Source organism: Ranitomeya variabilis, chromosome 7, assembly GCF_051348905.1.
Source record: "Ranitomeya variabilis isolate aRanVar5 chromosome 7, aRanVar5.hap1, whole genome shotgun sequence".
NCBI lineage: Eukaryota > Metazoa > Chordata > Amphibia > Anura > Dendrobatidae > Ranitomeya > Ranitomeya variabilis.
In genome coordinates this window covers 62325004-62344991 of record NC_135238.1, presented here as the reverse complement: position 1 = coordinate 62344991, position 19988 = coordinate 62325004, and positions in this window count along the sequence as shown.

Below are 19988 nucleotides of genomic sequence, written 5' to 3'. Positions count from 1 at the left end.
TTGCTGGTTTTTCGGATATTGCTAAGCCATTGACCGATTTGACTAAGAAGGGTGCTGATGTTGCTGATTGGTCCCCTGATGCTGTGGAGGCCTTTCGGGAGCTTAAGCGCCGTTTTTCCTCTGCCCCTGTGTTGCGTCAGCCTGATGTTGCTCTACCTTTTCAGGTTGAGGTCGACGCTTCTGAGATCGGAGCTGGGGCAGTCTTGTCGCAGAAAAGTTCTGACTGCTCCGTGATGAGGCCTTGTGCCTTCTTTTCCCATAAATTTTCACCCGCTGAGCGGAATTATGATGTTGGGAATCGGGAGCTTTTGGCCATGAAGTGGGCTTTTGAGGAGTGGCGCCATTGGCTTGAGGGGGCCAGACATCAGGTGGTGGTATTGACTGACCACAAAAATTTGATTTATCTTGAGACCGCCAGGCGCCTGAATCCTAGACAGGCGCGCTGGTCATTATTTTTCTCTCGGTTTAATTTTGTGGTGTCATACCTACCGGGTTCTAAGAATGTTAAGGTGGATGCCCTTTCTAGGAGTTTTGAGCCTGACTCGCCTGGTAACTCTGAGCCCACAGGTATCCTTAAGGATGGAGTGGTATTGTCAGCCGTTTCTCCAGACCTGCGGCGGGCCTTGCAGGAGTTTCAGGCGGAGAGACCTGATCGTTGCCCACCTGATAAACTGTTTGTTCCTGATGATTGGACCAGTAGAGTCATCTCTGAGGTTCATTCTTCTGCGTTGGCAGGTCATCCTGGCATTTTTGGTACCAGGGATTTGGTGGCAAGGTCCTTCTGGTGGCCTTCCCTGTCACGAGATGTGCGAGGCTTTGTGCAGTCTTGTGACGTTTGTGCTCGGGCCAAGCCTTGTTGTTCTCGGGCTAGTGGATTATTGTTGCCCTTGCCTATTCCTAAGAGGCCTTGGACGCACATCTCGATGGATTTTATTTCAGATCTGCCTGTTTCTCAGAAGATGTCTGTCATCTGGGTGGTGTGTGACCGTTTTTCTAAGATGGTCCATTTGGTTCCTCTGCCCAAGTTACCTTCTTCTTCCGAGTTGGTTCCTCTGTTTTTTCAAAATGTTGTTCGTTTGCATGGTATTCCTGAGAATATCGTTTCTGACAGAGGGACCCAATTCGTGTCTAGATTTTGGCGGGCATTCTGTGCTAGGATGGGCATAGATTTATCTTTTTCGTCCGCTTTCCATCCTCAGACGAATGGCCAGACCGAGCGGATTAATCAGACCCTGGAGACATATCTGAGGTGTTTTGTGTCTGCTGACCAGGATGATTGGGTTGCTTTTTTGCCATTGGCGGAGTTCGCTCTCAATAATCGGGCCAGCTCTGCCACTTTGGTATCCCCGTTTTTCTGTAATTCGGGGTTTCATCCTCGATTTTCCTCTGGTCAGGTGGAATCTTCGGATTGTCCTGGAGTGGATGCTGTGGTGGAGAGATTGCATCAGATCTGGGGGCAGGTGGTGGACAATTTGAGGTTGTCCCAGGAGAAGACTCAGCTTTTTGCCAACCGCCACCGTCGTGTTGGTCCTCGGCTTTCTGTTGGGGATTTGGTGTGGTTGTCTTCTCGTTTTGTCCCTATGAGGGTCTCTTCTCCTAAGTTTAAGCCTCGGTTTATCGGCCCGTATAAGATATTGGAGATTCTTAACCCTGTTTCCTTCCGTTTGGACCTCCCTGCATCCTTTTCTATTCATAACGTTTTTCATCGGTCATTATTGCGCAGGTATGAGGTACCGGTTGTGCCTTCCGTTGAGCCTCCTGCTCCGGTGTTGGTTGAGGGTGAGTTGGAGTACGTTGTGGAGAAAATTTTGGACTCTCGTGTTTCCAGACGGAGACTCCAGTATCTGGTCAAGTGGAAGGGATACGGCCAGGAGGATAATTCTTGGGTGAATGCATCTGATGTTCATGCCTCCGATCTGGTTCGTGCCTTTCATAGGGCCCATCCTGATCGCCCTGGTGGTTCTGGTGAGGGTTCGGTGCCCCCTCCTTGAGGGGGGGGTACTGTTGTGAATTTGGATTCTGGGCTCCCCCGGTGGCTACTGGTGGAATTGAACTGGTGTCTTCATCTTCTCTGTTCACCTGTTCCCATCAAGATGTGGGAGTCGCTATATAACCTTGCTGCTCTGTTAGTTGCTTGCCGGTCAACAATGTTATCAGAAGCCTCTCTGTGCTTGTTCCTGCTCCTAGACAACTACTAGATAAGTTGGACTCTTGTCCATGTTTGTTTTTGCATTTTGTTCCAGTTCACAGCTGTAGTTTCGTTACTGTGTCTGGAAAGCTCTTGTGAACGGGAATTGCCACTCTGGTGTTATGAGTTAATGCCAGAGTTTTAAAGTAATTTCTGGATGGTGTTTTTTGATAGGGTTTTCAGCTGACCATGAAAGTGTCCTTTCTGTCTTCTGCTATGTAGTAAGTGGACCTCAAATTTGCTTAACCTATTTTCATACTACGTTTGTTATTTCATCTCAACTCACCGCCAATACATGTGGGGGGCCTCTGTCTCCTTTCGGGGTATTTCTCTAGAGGTGAGCTAGGACTAATATTTTCCTCTGCTAGCTTTATTTAGTCCTCCGGCTGGGCTGGGCATCTAGAATCAACGTAGGCATGCTACCCGGCCACTGCTAGTTGTGCGTTAGGTTTAGTTCATGGTCAGCTCAGTTCCCATCTTCCAAGAGCTAGTTCCTATATATGCTTATGCTATGTTCTCTTGCCATTGAGATCATGACAGTTTCCCCTTTCTTTTGCAATTCGGGGTTTCATCCCCGTTTTTCTTCTGGTCAGGCGGAGTCTTCGGATTGTCCTGGAGTGGATGCTGTGGTGGATCGGTTGTATCGGATTTGGGAACAAGTGGTGGACAATTTGAATTTGTCCCAGGAGAGGACTCAGCGGTTTGCTAACCGCCAGCGTCGGGTTGGTCCTCGCCTTCGTGTTGGGGACTTGGTGTGGTTGTCTTCCCGTTTTGTCCCAATGAGGGTTTCTTCTCCTAAATTTAAGCCTCGGTTCATCGGTCCCTATAGGATTTTGGAGATTATTAACCCTGTTTCCTTTCGTTTGGACCTCCCGGCATCTTTCGCTATCCATAATGTGTTCCATCGGTCGTTGTTGCGGAGATACGAGGTGCCGGTGGTTCCTTCTGCTGAGCCTCCTGCTCCTGTGCTGGTTGAGGGTGAATTGGAGTACGTTATAGAGAAGATCTTGGACTCCCGTATTTCCAGGCGGAGACTCCAGTATCTGGTTAAATGGAAGGGCTATGGTCAGGAAGATAATTCTTGGGTAACTGCCTCTGATGTTCATGCCTCGGATTTGGTTCGTGCCTTTCATAGGGCTCATCCAGGTCGCCCTGGCGGTTCTTGTGAGGGTTCGGTGCCCCCTCCTTAAGGGGGGGGGTACTGTTGTGATCCGCTTTTTGGGCTCCCCTAGTGGTGGCTGGTGGTACTGGAGACTTGTGTGTTCTTTTCTGCCTCAGCTCACCTGCTTCCATCAGTTTTGGGAGTTCCCTATTTAGCCTTGCTCTCCAGTCACTTCCTTGCCGGTCATCATTGTAACCTGAGTCTTTCAGTTGCATGTTCCTGCTACCAGTCTGCTGATCAGCTAAGTGGACTCTTGTCCTTTTTGTTTTGTATTTTTTGTCCAGTTTACAGTTTGTCATTTCCTGTTACTGGAAGCTCTTGTGGACTGAAATTGCCACTCCTGTGTCATGAGTTGACACAGGAGTCTTAAAGTAATTTCAGGATGGGTTTTTGAAAGGGTTTTTCAGCTGACCGTGAAGTCCTCTTTTGTATCCTTCCTCTATCTAGTAAGTGGACCTCGCTTTGCTAAATCTACCTTCATACTGTGTATGTCTTTTCCTCTGAACTCACCGTTAATATATGTGGGGGCTACTATCATCTTTGGGGAATTTCACTAGAGGTAAGCCAGGTCTGTTCCTTCCTCTTCCAGGCGTAGTTAGTTCTCCGGCTGGCGCATGGCATCTAGGCAGCCGTAGGAATGCTTCCTGGCTACTGTTAGTTGTGTGGTAGATTTAGGTCACGGTCAGCTTGAGTTTCCATCACCCGAGGGCTAGTCTGTTATTTTGTGTTTCTGATGTTCCCATGCCATTGGGGAATCATGACACTGTACACTGACACTATGTACAGAGTTCCTGTGTATAATGTCACTGGTGATCACTGTATTACCTGTACACTGACACTATATACAGAGATCCTGTGTATAATGTCATTGGTGGTAATAACAGTGTTGTTAGTATTGTGGTTTGTGTTCATGATCAGTATTGTAGCATTCGGTCACTATGTGGTGGTAATTTGTGGCCTGGTCATGGTGTGGCGGTTTTTGTCCCTTGTATGTGGTATTATTTGTATTTAATTTTTTTATTGATTGGTGGAGGTCTGACTGCTTCGACCTAATTGGCAGAATGTGGAACTTTTAACCCATTAGACTGGAGTGGCATGCTTGACTTGACCAATCCATTGCTTGTGGCTGTGAGCACTGCACTCATTTTTTTGCTGGAAGCCCCAAAGAGAATGAATGGAGCTGCAGTTAGACATCCCACCTGCTGCATTTTAAAATGTTGATAAATGTCCTATCTGTGATTAAACTTCCTCATTCTTCCCATCGGTGCAGTTTCTAATGGTCAGACCTAAGCGATCACATAGTAGAGCCCATGGATTGGTGATAACTTGTTTTAACCAAAGAACCTCTTTAATATATACTACCGTAATTGTACATCTCAGTTATGGTGGCGCTCATTAGATGTGCAGGAGTCTCCTGTGTTTCACAGTCGATGCTCCACTATAACAAGGATAACGGCTTACAGATATATTGCATATAGCTGTAGGGTGGGCTCATAGAGACAATTCCCCCTGTGGGTTCCAGACACCCTAATTCAACCCTGGTGGCAGGGGTCGTATCCCCACTGATCAGACATTGATGACCTATCCTAAGGAGAGGCCATCAATGTTAAAGTCCTGGACTACCCCTTTAACTTCTTTGCTCTGCTACTTTTTCTGAACATGTGTTCTTAGGAAGTGCCCCTGTGCACTTTGGACTTGATTTGAGTGGATTTCATGTTGGATAATGATCCATAGATCTACAGGTCACAAACAGGCTAAGCTTCATAGAGGGGAGATGGTACAGCAGTGAAATTCACAGGATGATTGACAGACTGCACTATCCTTGTAATCAAACACATAAAACACAAGTGTGAAGAAAGCTAGAGATGAACGGATGGATCAGTGGAGGATTGGTTTTGAGTAAAATTTTCTGGGACTGAGGTCATGATGAGCTATTAATAAAGGGGTCATTGCTATTAATAAAGCCAAGTCCTTTACCCATTGACAGACTGTACCGCTTGAGGCTGTGCACCTACTGTTAAAGTCTGTGAAATTCTCTGTAACCATTGCGTAAGACACTTACTGTAATTAAATCTTGACAATAATATGAGCTAATTGTTTGACTTCTTTTCATTTTAATATACCATGAAGTGTTGCATGCTAGTACTCATCATAAGAATTACCCAAGATCGTAACAGTATCCTTTTCAAAAGGAAAAGGTCACTTTACAAATGGAAACAAACACATCTCTTGTATTTAGGCTTTTGTCAGGAAAAGCTGGTTATGGTCCTAGAATACTAGTATACATATTAGTCCAAAACATTTGACTCTTCAAGGTAAAACTTCATATTACATGACTAGACACTGACACCGGGACCAAGTCCAGAGTAAAAAAGTGTAAAGGAAAAGTTTAATGCCTAAAAATAATCTTTATTGATAATAGTAAATAAAATGAAGTTTTAATACAAGGTGATTCAAGACACAAGAGAATGAAGTCTCAATACACACAATCAAGGTTTAAAAACAATGATGAACAGTGGAGCACACAATGTACAAATTCTTAAATATTATAACGTTCGGAAAAGAGGAACGAGAGTGGACCCTCTGGACCATGGAAAGACCAACCCCTGGGCGAGCGGACCTAGTGATGTACCGACCCCTATACAGGGACCGTCAGGGGCAGGCCCAGAGGTCACTAACCCATGGTCGAAGTACCAAGAGGGACGGCTCCGAGAAGGAAGGAAGAAGAGGATAAGAAGGGACGAAGGAAGGCGAAAAGAAAGACCTGGTAGTAGGTACCAAACGGGGATCCAGGAAGGCGGAAGACTGACCAGAGAGCAGGAGAGCTGGAACGGAGGAAGGCTGTGGAAACAAAAGGTGGAGTTTAGAAAACACGGAAGGAAGATAAACAGAAGCCGGGAAAAACGGGAAAAACGGAACTAAGGGCTACTAGGGAACAAACGGACTAAACGTAGCAAGGCACAGACTCTGACTGTACTGAGTTACAAGGCACGAAGCACAGGGAAAGCGTAAGGGCCAGACACACAAGCAAGGCTATGTGACAATCAGGCAACTAGATGTAGGATGGACTGCCTCTTATAGCAGAGGCCTAACCTGGATTGGCTGCTGGGAATCACTGACCTTGGTGACCACAGGAAGGAGAAATGGGAAAGGTGCGCCTGCGCCCTCTGGAGAGTCCAGAGCGCCTGCGCAGACACCGGATCCCCTGGGGAGAGCGAGGCACCGGAAGTAGAGAGGGAGAGGACTGAGCCCGGACGCACCCAGACCTGGAAGCAGAGCGGTGGGAGTGCGCCGCGGCAGAAGAAGAGAGGCTGGCGTGCCCAGAGCCAGAAGCAGAGTGGTGGCGACGCGCAGCAGCAGAGACAGACACCACGGCAGAAGAGGAGAAGCTGGCGCGCCCGGACCCGGCAGCAGAGCGGCGGCGACGCGCAGCGGCGGTAACAAATATGTTAAGAAAAATGATCTAATGGCTACAGCAAAGGCAAATGCTATTATGAAACATAGAATATTGATCATAAAATTAACAAGTTTATGGATCATATATAACAATAGTCTCTGATTGCTGTAGTATGTTTCCAAAGGTGCTGATGCAAAGTATCAATCGATTCAAGATAAGTAAACCATAAGTAATAAAGTACATGCAAGTCTATTAAGTCCATATACATGGTAAAAACTTTACCTAAATGAAGGCACATAAGAGAAGATACAGACTGTGTCCCTCACGCCAACGCGCGCTTCACTTATCTTCTTCCGCCCCCGTATTCCAGTAATGCGCTCTGCCTACAAGTATGCACACTGACAAGGTGAAGAATCATCAATGCCCTCTGACATTGGACATAAAGGTTGGTTGCAGGTCCTGTGCCTAGAGGAACATGAAAGCAGTAGTAAAACAAACACTTTCAGTGTAGAGAGCAGGAGAAATGTGAACGAGCCTTAAATGTGATCCAAAATGTTATGTAAACTCAAAATGCTACCAATAAAAGCTTTGAATAATCCTACAAAAATCAAGTTCTCGCACAGGTCTATCATCTAGTAACAGAAAAAAAGGGGTTTACACATTATTGCTAGCACAGGAGTTCTGGAAAATCAACATGATTCCACTCCCAAAAAATTTCCAGCAAAATCTGAGCTCCCAACTTCAAATACCCCATACCTGCAGATCCTCAGTTAATGATCACATGTTTGGCATTATTGTGGCGAGGAAAGCCCATGTAATTTACGGGGTGCATGTCTCCATAAGCATAATTTGGGCACAGTATATTGTGTACAAAAATTTATTGGGCACTACAATTGAAGATTTGTAATTTTTACACCGCAGGATCCACTGCATGCTTGTTTCTGGAAAATAATATAAGCTAATTGTTTTGACATCAAAACGTAAAACTTCCAAAACATTAAAACACAAAATCATCACTTTCACTCATATATAAATTAAGATGAGTGTAATTTCCAAAATGGGGTTATTTGAAGATTTCTGATTTGGCAGTTAGGAGCTCAGCAAATGGTGTTCACAAATAGTGATGGATGGGCCTGTTCTTGTCAGTCGGGTTTAGCCGAACAATAAAAAAAAGTTTGGTTCGGATACTAGAACAGTACCTAAGCTCGAACCCAAGACTGGAACACATTCAAATGAATGGGAGCCCGAACATCTGGCATTTCCCATGTTGTCTGTGTGACAGGGCGAGAAACATAGACTCTGATTGGCAATAAGTTCGTTTCCACTGGCCAGAGTGCTGTGGTTCCCACACTGTCTCACAGATGACAGCGTGTGAGCCAGCAGTTGTGAAGAGGTAAAATGGTTACCGCCAGTCACAGGCATCGGCTGATGAGAGTACTACTCTCATCATTGTCTGTCTGGTTTTGCTGATAGCAATGTGAGCAGGCGTACCATGTTGAGAGTATTCACCAACTGGCACCTCTGCAATAAATAAATAAAATAAAAAAATGATGTGGGGTCCTCTCTATTATTGATAACCAGCGTAGGTAAAGCTGACAGCTACGTGTTGTGTCATGATCTCTGTGGGCAGAGATCATAGCAAGCCTATAGAGGGACAAGCTCTCGGAAGATGGAACTATACTGACCATGAACTAAGCCTGCCGCGCAACTAGAAATAGCCAGGTAGCATTTCCTATTTATTGCTAGATGCCCAGCTCTGGCCTAAGACCTAAATAGCTAGCAGAGGGAAATATAAGACCTGGCTCACCTCTAGAGAAATATTCCAAAGAAGACAGTAGACCCCCACATATAATGACGGTGAGTTCAGATGAAACAACAAACGCAGCAGGAAAATAGTCTTAGCAAATTTGAGGTCCGCTTACTAGATAGCAGAAGACAGATAGTATACTTTCATGGTCAGCAGAAAAACACTAACAAAACACCATCCAGAGATTACCTTAAACTCTGGCATTAACTCATAACGCCAGAGTAGCAATCCCTGATCAACGAGAGCTTTCCAGACACAGTAACAAAACTTCAGCTGTGAACTGGAACAAATAGGCAAAATGAAACATGGACAAAAGTCCAACTTATCTAGTAGTTGTCAGAAGCAGGAACAAGCACTGAGAGGCATCAGATAACATTGTTGACCGGCAAGAAACCACCAGAGAAATGAGCTTAAATAGCGACACCCACTACTGATGGAACCAGGTGAAACAGGAAAGAGGATGACAAGTCCAATTCCACAAGCGGCCACCGGGGGAGCCCAGAATCCAAATTCACAACAGTACCCCCCCCTCAAGGAGGGGGCACCGAACCCTCACCAGATCCACCAGGGCGACCAGGATGAGCCCTATGGAAGGCACGAACAAGATCAGAAGCATGAACATCAGATGCATTGACCCAAGAATTATCCTCCTGGCCGTAACCCTTCCAGTTGACCAGATACTGGAGTCTCCGTCTGGAAACACGAGAGTCCAAAATTTTCTCCACAACGTACTCCAACTCACCCTCAACCAACACCGGAGCAGGGGGCTCAACTGAAGGTACAACAGGTACCTCATACCTGCGCAATAACGACCGATGAAAAACGTTATGAATGGAAAAGGACGCAGGGAGGTCCAAACGGAAAGAAACAGGATTAAGAATCTCCAATATTCTATAAGGGCCGATGAACCGAGGTTTAAACTTAGGAGAAGAGACCCTCATAGGGACAAAACGAGAAGACAACCACACCAAATCTCCAACACAAAGCCGAGAACCAACACGACGATGACGGTTGGCAAAACGCTGAGTCTTCTCCTGGGACAACTTCAAATTGTCCATAACCTGCCCCCAGATGTGATGCAATCTCTCCACCACCGCATCCACTCCAGGACAATCCGAGGATTCCACCTGACCGGAGGAAAATCGAGGGTGAAACCCCGAATTACAGAAAAACGGGGACACCAAGGTGGAAGAGCTGGCCCGATTATTGAGGGCGAACTCTGCCAATGGCAAAAAAGCAACCCAATCATCCTGGTCAGCAGAGACAAAACACCTCAGATATGTCTCCAGGGTCTGATTAGTCCGCTCGGTCTGGCCATTAGTCTGAGGGTGAAAAGCAGATGAAAAAGACAAATCTATGCCCATCCTAGCACAGAATGCCCGCCAAAATCTAGACACAAATTGGGTACCTCTGTCAGAAACAATATTCTCAGGAATACCGTGCAATCGGACAACATTCTGAAAAAACAGAGGAACCAACTCAGAAGAAGAAGGCAACTTGGGCAGAGGAACCAAATGGACCATTTTAGAGAAACGGTCACAGACCACCCAGATGACAGACATCTTCTGGGAAACAGGCAGATCTGAAATAAAATCCATCGAGATGTGTGTCCAAGGCCTCTTAGGAATAGGCAAGGGCAACAGCAGTCCGCTAGCCCGAGAACTACAAGACTTGGCCCGAGCACAAATGTCACATGACTGCACAAAGACTCGCACATCTCGTGACAGGGAAGGCCACCAGAAGGATCTTGCCACCAAATCCCTGGTACCAAAAATTCCGGGATGACCTGCCAATGCAGAAGAATGTACCTCAGAGATGACTCTACTAGTCCAATCATCCGGAACAAACAGTCTATCAGGCGGACAACGATCCGGTCTATCCGCCTGAAACTCTTGCAAGGACCGCCGCAGATCAGGAGAAACGGCCGACAAAATTACTCCCTCCCTAAGGATACCTGTGGGTTCAGCATTACCAGGAGAGTCCGGGTCAAAACTCCTAGAAAGGGCATCTGCCTTAACATTCTTAGAACCCGGTAGGTATGACACCACAAAATTAAAGCGAGAAAAAAATAAAGACCAGCGCGCCTGTCTAGGATTCAGGCGCCTGGCAGTCTCAAGATAAATCAAATTTTTGTGGTCAGTCAATACCACCACCTGATGCTTAGCCCCCTCTAGCCAATGGCGCCACTCCTCAAACGCCCACTTCATGGCCAAAAGCTCCCTATTCCCAACATCATAATTCCGCTCTGCGGGCGAAAATTTGCGAGAAAAGAAAGCACAAGGCCTAATGACGGAGCAGTCGGAACCTTTCTGCGACAACACTGCCCCAGCTCCGATCTCCGAAGCGTCAACCTCAACCTGAAAAGGCAGATTCACATCAGGCTGACGTAACACAGGGGCAGAGGCAAAACGGTGCTTAAGCTCCTGAAAGGCCTCTACAGCATGAGGGGACCAATTAGCAACATCAGCGCCATGTCTGGTCAAATCAGTCAGTGGTTTAACGACATCCGAAAAACCAGCAATAAATCGGCGGTAAAAGTTGGCAAAGCCCAAAAATCTCTGAAGACCCTTAAGAGAGGAGGGCTGAGTCCAGTCACAAATAGCTTGCACCTTGACGGGATCCATCTCAATGGAAGAGGGAGAAAAAATATACCCCAAAAAGGAAATTTTCTGGACCCCAAAAACGCACTTAGACCCCTTCACACATAAAGAATTGGACCGCAGAACCTGAAAAACTCTCCTGACCTGCTGGACATGAGAGTCCCAGTCATCAGAAAAAATCAGAATATCATCCAGATATATTATCATAAATTTATCCAGAAAATCGCGGAAAATATCATGCATAAAAGACTGGAAAACTGAAGGGGCATTAGAAAGACCAAAAGGCATGACCAAATACTCAAAGTGGCCCTCGGGCGTATTAAATGCGGTCTTCCACTCATCCCCCTGCCTGATCCGCACCAAATTATACGCCCCACGAAGATCAATTTTGGAGAACCACTTAGCACCCTCTATACGAGCAAACAAATCAGTAAGCAATGGCAATGGGTATTGGTACTTAACAGTGATCTTATTCAGAAGCCGATAATCAATACATGGTCTCAAAGAGCCGTCCTTTTTTGAGACAAAGAAAAACCCAGCTCCCAAGGGAGAAGAAGATGGACGAATATGTCCCTTTTCCAAAGACTCCTTTATATATTCCCGCATAGCAGCATGTTCCGGCACAGACAGATTAAACAAACGACCCTTTGGATATTTGCAACCCGGTATCAAATCTATGGCACAATCGCACTCACGGTGCGGAGGTAACGACCCAAGCTTGGGTTCGTCAAAGACGTCTTGATAATCAGAGAGGAACTCAGGGACTTCAGAGGGAATGGACGACGAAATAGAAACCAAAGGTAAGTCCCCATGAATACCCTTACATCCCCAGCTCAACACAGACATTGCTCTCCAGTCCAAGACTGGATTGTGAGACTGCAACCATGGCAATCCCAGTACCAAATCGTCATGTAAATTATACAGCACCAGGAAACGAATAATCTCCTGGTGATCCGGATTGATACGCATGGTTACTTGTGTCCAGTATTGTGGTTTATTATTAGCCAATGGGGTGGAGTCAATCCCCTTCAGAGGAATAAGAGTCTCCAAAGGCTCTAAATCAAAACCACAACGATTGGCAAAGGACCAATCCATAAGACTCAGAGCGGCGCCAGAGTCAACATAGGCGTCCGTGGCAATGGATGACAAAGAGCAAATCAGGGTTACAGACAAAATAAACTTAGACTGAATGGTGCCAATGGAAACAGACTTATCAAGCTTCTTTGTACGCCTAGAGCATGCTGATATAACATGAGTAGAATCCCCACAATAGAAGCACAATCCATTCTTCCGTCTAAAATTCTGTCGCTCGCTCCTGGACAGAATTCTATCACACTGCATACTTTCTGGCGTCCTTTCCATAGACACCGCCAGATGGTGCACCGGTTTGCGCTCCCGCAGACGCCTATCAATCTGAATAGCCATTGTCATGGACTCATTCAGACCTGCAGGCACAGGGAACCCCACCATAACATCCTTAACGGCATCAGAGAGACCTTCTCTGAAAGTTGCCGCCAAGGCGCACTCATTCCACTGAGTAAGCACAGACCATTTACGGAATTTTTGGCAGTAAACCTCAGCTTCGTCTTGCCCCTGAGATAGTGCCATCAAAGTTTTTTCAGCCTGAAGTTCCAAATGAGGTTCCTCATAAAGCAAGCCCAAGGCCAGAAAAAACGCATCCACATCGCGCAACGCAGGATCCCCTGCTGGCAATGAGAAGGCCCAATCTTGAGGGTCACCCCTGAGCAAGGAAATCACAATCCTAACCTGCTGAGCAGGGTCTCCAGCTGAACGAGACTTCAGGGACAAATAAAGCTTACAATTATTTCGGAAATTCTGGAAGCTAGCTCTATTCCCTGTGAAGAACTCCGGCAAAGGAATTCTCGGCTCAGATACTGGAGCATGTACCACAAAATCTTGTAAATTTTGTACTTTCGTGATGAGATTATTCAAACCCGCAGTTACACTCTGAAGATCCATTATCGTCAGGTGCACACAGAGCAATACAGAGATTAGGAGGAGAGAGAGAAAAAAGACTGCAGCAAGGCAAACTGGAGGAAAAAAAAAAAAAAAAAAAAAAAAAAAAAATTCCAGCAGACTTCTAATAACTCTCCTTTCTCAACCTGGGTCTTTAACACTTTATTGGCCGGTCAAACTATCATGATCTCTGTGGGCAGAGATCATAGCAAGCCTATAGAGGGACAAGCTCTCGGAAGATGGAACTATACTGACCATGAACTAAGCCTGCCGCGCAACTAGAAATAGCCAGGTAGCATTTCCTATTTATTGCTAGATGCCCAGCTCTGGCCTAAGACCTAAATAGCTAGCAGAGGGAAATATAAGACCTGGCTCACCTCTAGAGAAATATTCCAAAGAAGACAGTAGACCCCCACATATAATGACGGTGAGTTCAGATGAAACAACAAACGCAGCAGGAAAATAGTCTTAGCAAATTTGAGGTCCGCTTACTAGATAGCAGAAGACAGATAGTATACTTTCATGGTCAGCAGAAAAACACTAACAAAACACCATCCAGAGATTACCTTAAACTCTGGCATTAACTCATAACGCCAGAGTAGCAATCCCTGATCAACGAGAGCTTTCCAGACACAGTAACAAAACTTCAGCTGTGAACTGGAACAAATAGGCAAAATGAAACATGGACAAAAGTCCAACTTATCTAGTAGTTGTCAGAAGCAGGAACAAGCACTGAGAGGCATCAGATAACATTGTTGACCGGCAAGAAACCACCAGAGAAATGAGCTTAAATAGCGACACCCACTACTGATGGAACCAGGTGAAACAGGAAAGAGGATGACAAGTCCAATTCCACAAGCGGCCACCGGGGGAGCCCAGAATCCAAATTCACAACAGTGTTGCGGCCCTTAGTTGTCAACATTATCATGACTGGTTATCAAAAACAGAGGGGCCCCCATCTGTTTTTTTTAATTATTTAAATAAATAATTTAAAAAAGTATAGGTCCCCCCTTGTTTTTGATAACCAGCCAAGATAAAGCGGACAGTTAGGGGTTGGTATTCTCAGACTGGGAATGGGTCATGGATATTGGTCCTCTCCAGCTTAAGAATAGCAGCATCTATTAGATGCGCCTATTTTGGCACTTTGCCCAGCAGATGCAGTGGCAAGTGGCGTAATAGTATTAGGGTTGATGTCAGCTTCGTAATGTCAGCTGACATCAAGCCCAGAGGTTAGTAATGGAAAGGCGTCTATCAGACGCCCCCATTACCAACCCCATAAGTTTAAGTAAAAAAATGCACACAGAGTCAAGTCCTTTATTTGAAATAAAATACACCAACTCTCTTTTACCCATTTATTATTTTCTAAATAAAAAAACAGCAACAAAGTATTCCTCACCGGTCCACCGATAATCCATATGTCCCACGACGTGGACCAACTCAGCTACATATGGTTGCATTGCTGAGCGGTGGTATAATGCGACCGTTTAGCTCGGCATCCAAAAGACAATGAGCTGAGCATGAGAACACTGCTTCACTGTAGAGTGCTGACATCAGTATGGTGACTGGAGTTCATTGGCTTTGAAGCTGTGTTCTCATTCTCAACTCAGTGTCTAGAAAAAATGTAGGATGTAAAATATCAAAAATATTCTTTATTCAAACATTAAAAATTGGAACAAGGGCTTACAAATGACCAGCAAAAATAGTTAGGGAGCAGCCATGAGCGACTGAACGTGTTTCGAACAACTGCTGTGTTTTTAGTCTTCAGATTAAGACTAAGAACACAGCAATTGTTCGGAACGCGTTCAGTTGCTCATGGCTGCTCCCTAACTATTTTTGTTGGTCATTTGTATGCCCTTGTTCCAATTTTTAATATTTGAATAAAGAATCTTTTTGATATTTTACATCCTGGAGCTGGATTCCTACATTTTTTCTACTCATATTTTCTACGTCTTGGCAGAGATGTCTTTTCCATGCTCGGATGATACAACCACAGCGATCTAACTTCTAATGGGTGAGCTGAAATAACCTATGATCACGTCATAGGACATTTGGATTATTGGCAGACAGGTGTAGAATACTGTTTTTTATTTTATTACATTAATAAATGGGTAAAAGAAGGCCTGCAATGTTTATTTCAAGTAAAGGCGTTTTTTCTGTGTGTGTTGGTCAATTAAAGGACTTTTTTCTGTTTGTGTGTTTTTAAGTTAAGTGTACAAGGTTAGTAATGGGGGAGTCTGATAGACACCACTCCATTACTAACCCATGGGCTTGATGTCAGCTAGCATAACAAAGCTGGCATAAACCCCAATACTATTATCCCACTTGCCACTGCAACAGGGCAAAGGGGAAGAGTCGGGCAAAGCTCCAGAATTAGACCAACCAATAGATAGATGCGCCTTTTCTGGGATGGCTGAGGGCTACTAGTTTTAGGCTCGGGAGGGCCAATTTCCATGGCCCCTTCCCAGTTTGAAAATAGAAGCCCCCATCTGTTCGCTTTAGCTTGGCTGGTCATCAAAAATGGGAGGGACTCTAAGGCTAGGTTCAGATTGCGTTAGTGCAATCCGTTTAGCGCGAGCGCTAGCGGATTGCGCTAACGCAATGTCTTTTTCGGGGCCGCGTTCAGGGGTCGTGTTAACGTCCCCGCTCTCGCAGATCCCCGATCTGCGAGAGCGGGGAACGGACCTCTGGCGCGCCGCGGACGCTGCAAGCAGCGTCCGAGGCGCGCTACAAAAGACCGGCACATCGCTAGCGCGTGCCGAAAATGACACGTGCTAGCAATGCGCTCTAACATTGCCAGCAATGGGAGCGCTAACGGACGCGGTGCACGGCGTTAATTTCGCCGTGCAACGCTGTCCGTTAGCGCTATCCCATTAACGCAATGGGAACCTAGCCTAAGCCATTTTTAAAAATTATTTATTTAAATCATTTTAAAAAAGGTACGTGGAGACCCCTCTATTTTTCATAACCAGCCAAGATAAAGCTGACAGCAGAGGAATTCAGCCTGCAGCTGTCTGCTTTAGGTTGGATGGTTATCAAATATGTGGAGTTTTAGATTCAGAGATTATTATTTTTTTATTACTTTTGCTTATATACCGCTACCATATTTTAAGGCACTGTACAGAGACCGTCACCAATCACTCCAGTCAATGTTAAAAATACAAATTGGCCTGTAACTAGAGATGAGTTAACCGATTTTAAATTAATCAAGCTTAAAATGTGTTATCCAATTGGACGCTATTTTACTGGATTCTGAGAGCTAGGACGGGGATAAAAAATAAACTATTATACTCAATTCTACATTGCCCCCACATACCTGTCCCAACAACATGTGGTACTCTGATTGCTCCTCTTTGACTTTCTTCTTGTCTTATGCTTCTGGAACTGCTGTTCTTGTTCCAGGACGAGAAGTAGATAGAAGATAAAACACAGAAGACAGAAGACTAAGGCGCAAATTAGTGGATGCAGGAAGCAGGGTACTGCACTTTTGCATCCTTTTCAAATCAATATGAGGTGGATGTATAATTCCCTGCGGTGGTCACTATCAGGGTGCAAATGAGCATTTCTGGTTAGCAGCCGCCACCACCGACAATGATGATAGCTGATCAGTGGGAGTTCTGGGTGTCGGACCCCGATCAATCAGACACTGATGACCCATCTTAAAAATAGGTCATCAATATTAAAGTAGTAGACAACTTCTTTAAAAAAAAAGACAATAAAAAGAGTTAGAAATTCTTCTATTGGACTGTCAGAACCAGCTCACTAATGCATTCTCAATTAACCCATTCTGTTCCACCAATGGACACTGCAGCAAAGAAGTAACAGAAGGCAAAAGGTGCAAAACTTTCAATAAAATACAATTACAAAAATTATTATTAGCCAAAAATACATGCATTTACATAAGAAAAAAAAATGTCCCCAAAGTTGCTTTAAGAGGCTAACTTTAGTGAAATAGGAATGCCAAAATTGTCCAATTCCAAAAAAACAGACCTGCTGACACAACGCAGCCTACGTGGCAAGAGTCCTGCACACCTGATGGGAGATCCGGTTTGGATCCAACTTGTTTGGAACTATGCTTTTTACAAGTCCTGGGTAATAACAATAATATCCTTTCAGTTCCATTTTTTACAGCTTTTAGTGATGTGACACCTCTAATTAAAATTCATCATTATTAATTGATTTATGGCCTTTTCTTCCCTGAACTGATAAGATGTATACTTTACCAGCAAAAAAATAATTTAATTTCTTATAATATCTAAGAAAACGTATACAATATTCTCTCCCTGCAACTGCAGTGTAATTTTGATCAATGGTTTCTTGTAAATTCTCCAATTTGTCTGTTTTGTTTTATCCCTTAGGGCATGGTAGACCGCCTGCCCTTGACCAGAGACTTCCATATAACATCTTGCTTTACTGTAAAACAATCACCGGCAGACAGCTGGCAACAGCACTTACTGTAAATTGACTAAAGGTGATGATTCTCTGTGACAGACGATGACTATACAGGAAAGGGTGTCTGAACTACCAGATTTGCCGAACTAACTTGTACATTTTAGAGATATATAGTCATAAAACAGGTTTTTGCTGCATTTCTCCGTAATGAATAATTAATTTGACTTCTATTATACATACACATGTTTCCAATTATGGCATTAAATGAAGAAACACAAAGAAACAAAGCCGAAATAAGGAAAAATCCTGAATATTTGTTTAGGAAAAAATGTCGTTTTAATCTCGTATCAATTACAAGTGACATGAAGGAGCAATTTTCTGATACGAAGCTGGTAGAGATGAAAGAATTCCCAGGACTTTGGTTCATCCGCCAGATAGGAGGCTTGCGAATTTCCTTACCTCCTGAGATTCCTGGCTCTTCTTTTAATTAGCCGTTCTTGGGTGATGTCATATCACGAACGATTCAATGATGATATGGCGCCAGCACGACTAATCAAAAGAAGAGCCGGGAGGTAATTAGATAGTTCTCCCATCCAACAGCCAGAGACTTCTGATCTTGCCAATGGACCGAAGTTCTACAAATCAATACTCCCATGTCTTGGAAAAGGCATATTGAACCCATACTGTTATTGCTGTGGGCACATGTGTGACCACTGCAAAGGAAGTGTAGCATGACATGGCGGAATTTCACGCAGCTGTTCATGTGATGTATGAACTTGCAGAGTCCATAATGGATTTTGTGGAATGTCAAAATCCACTTTGAAAACACATTAAAGAGGACCTTTCACTTGATTTTTTTAAATTTAAAACTGAGTACCTGTTCCAATTAATCCTGCTTCACTGATTCTGGAACAGTTATCTTTTTCTGTGCCCTTGCATTCTAAAGTTATGATCCCAGAAATAATGTTTCAAATTTTCTGTCAACCAACTGAGCGTATACCACAGAACTTCTCTGTAGGCAATTGCTTTTGCTCCACTGATGCTGGCCCATCAAAATACAGCCGTACCCATAGAGAAGTTCTGTGGTATACGCCCATGTGTTGAAGGTCCTCTTAAATTATTCTTTGTGAACTTTGAAGCGGATTCACTTTTATAAAATCTCTACTTGAGCATATCCTCACAGAGTGGCTTCTAATTATGTAATAGAGTGCAGGGTTGAGTATGTCACCACGGAACAGACAGACCAACTGTTGAGGGGAATTTATTAACAGGAGTAAGATTATCCTCACAGGGAGTAAACAGGGGGTTAATAGAGATAAAGCAAACAGTAAACAGTTAAGCGGAATCGAAACGGTTAACGAATGTTCTTGTAACTTATCAGTCCAGGACAGTCCTGACTGGAGGGTCCTTATTCCAACATGGGTACAGTCACCAGCAGCGCTTGAAGATCCTGAAGTCTCTTCTCTGTCTCCTGGGAACTGGAGACTCCGGGGTTAAGTCTTTGCAGTCTTTTCTCCCAATGAAGCTGGAAGCAGGAAGTAACAGCCACTCTGCTGCAAGTCTCTGTATATTAGGCTGTAGTAAAGAATAGTAATAACGGTCCTAGGAGCGCTGGAAATGAGACCAAAACAAGGATTTTAGTGTTGAACCACAACGCGTTTCAACGATTAAACCGTCTTCATCAGGTCTTCCACCTGATGAAGACGGTTTAACCGTTGAAACGCGTTGTGGTTCAACACTAAAATCCTTGTTTTGGTCTCATTTCCAGCGCTCCTAGGACCGTTATTACTATTCTTTACTGCATTTTGTATCCTCCTAGAAGGTTAACGGCTGGAGCTGCGGTGGACCCTTTGCTTTCAATTGTAACTGTGACCCTCACAGCGCTCCCCAGTGACCGCTTTCTTTTCCCTTGTATTTCATCTCTGTATATTAGGCTGGCAGTCTCTCTCTCTGCAGCAGCAATTCTACACACACTGAGCAGTTTACTTGTCACACGCAGGGGTCCTGGCTTGTCAGTGCGGTCACCGGGGCTGTGCGCTCAGGTCACTGTAAGGGGATATGTCTTCTCTGATTACAAAGGCTTCCAAGTCCACACTCTCACATCCAGCCTTCACTACGGCTGGTATATCAGCCTCAGTGCCCTCACGGGGAGCACTCTCTTTCGGGGAGCGTGGCACTGCAGCCTGCTCTCTCTCTGGCACGCTGTCCCCTCTGTTCCGCGCGCTCTGCTCTCCCGCTCTTGTCTGACCACACCCCTCTGTCTTCCTCTCTGCCCCCCGCGGTCACATGGTCCCTTCTGTCCTGTGCAGAAAGTCTTCCCCCCAACAACCCAGCTGTCTGACTAAGTGGTTCCAGGTAAGGAGCAGGGAAAGGAACCTCCTTACATTCCCCCTCTCTTGAAGCTCGCCATTCCATGGGCAAGGACTCTTCGTGTTTCTCTTTGTTCTCTTGAGGGGAGTCAGATACCT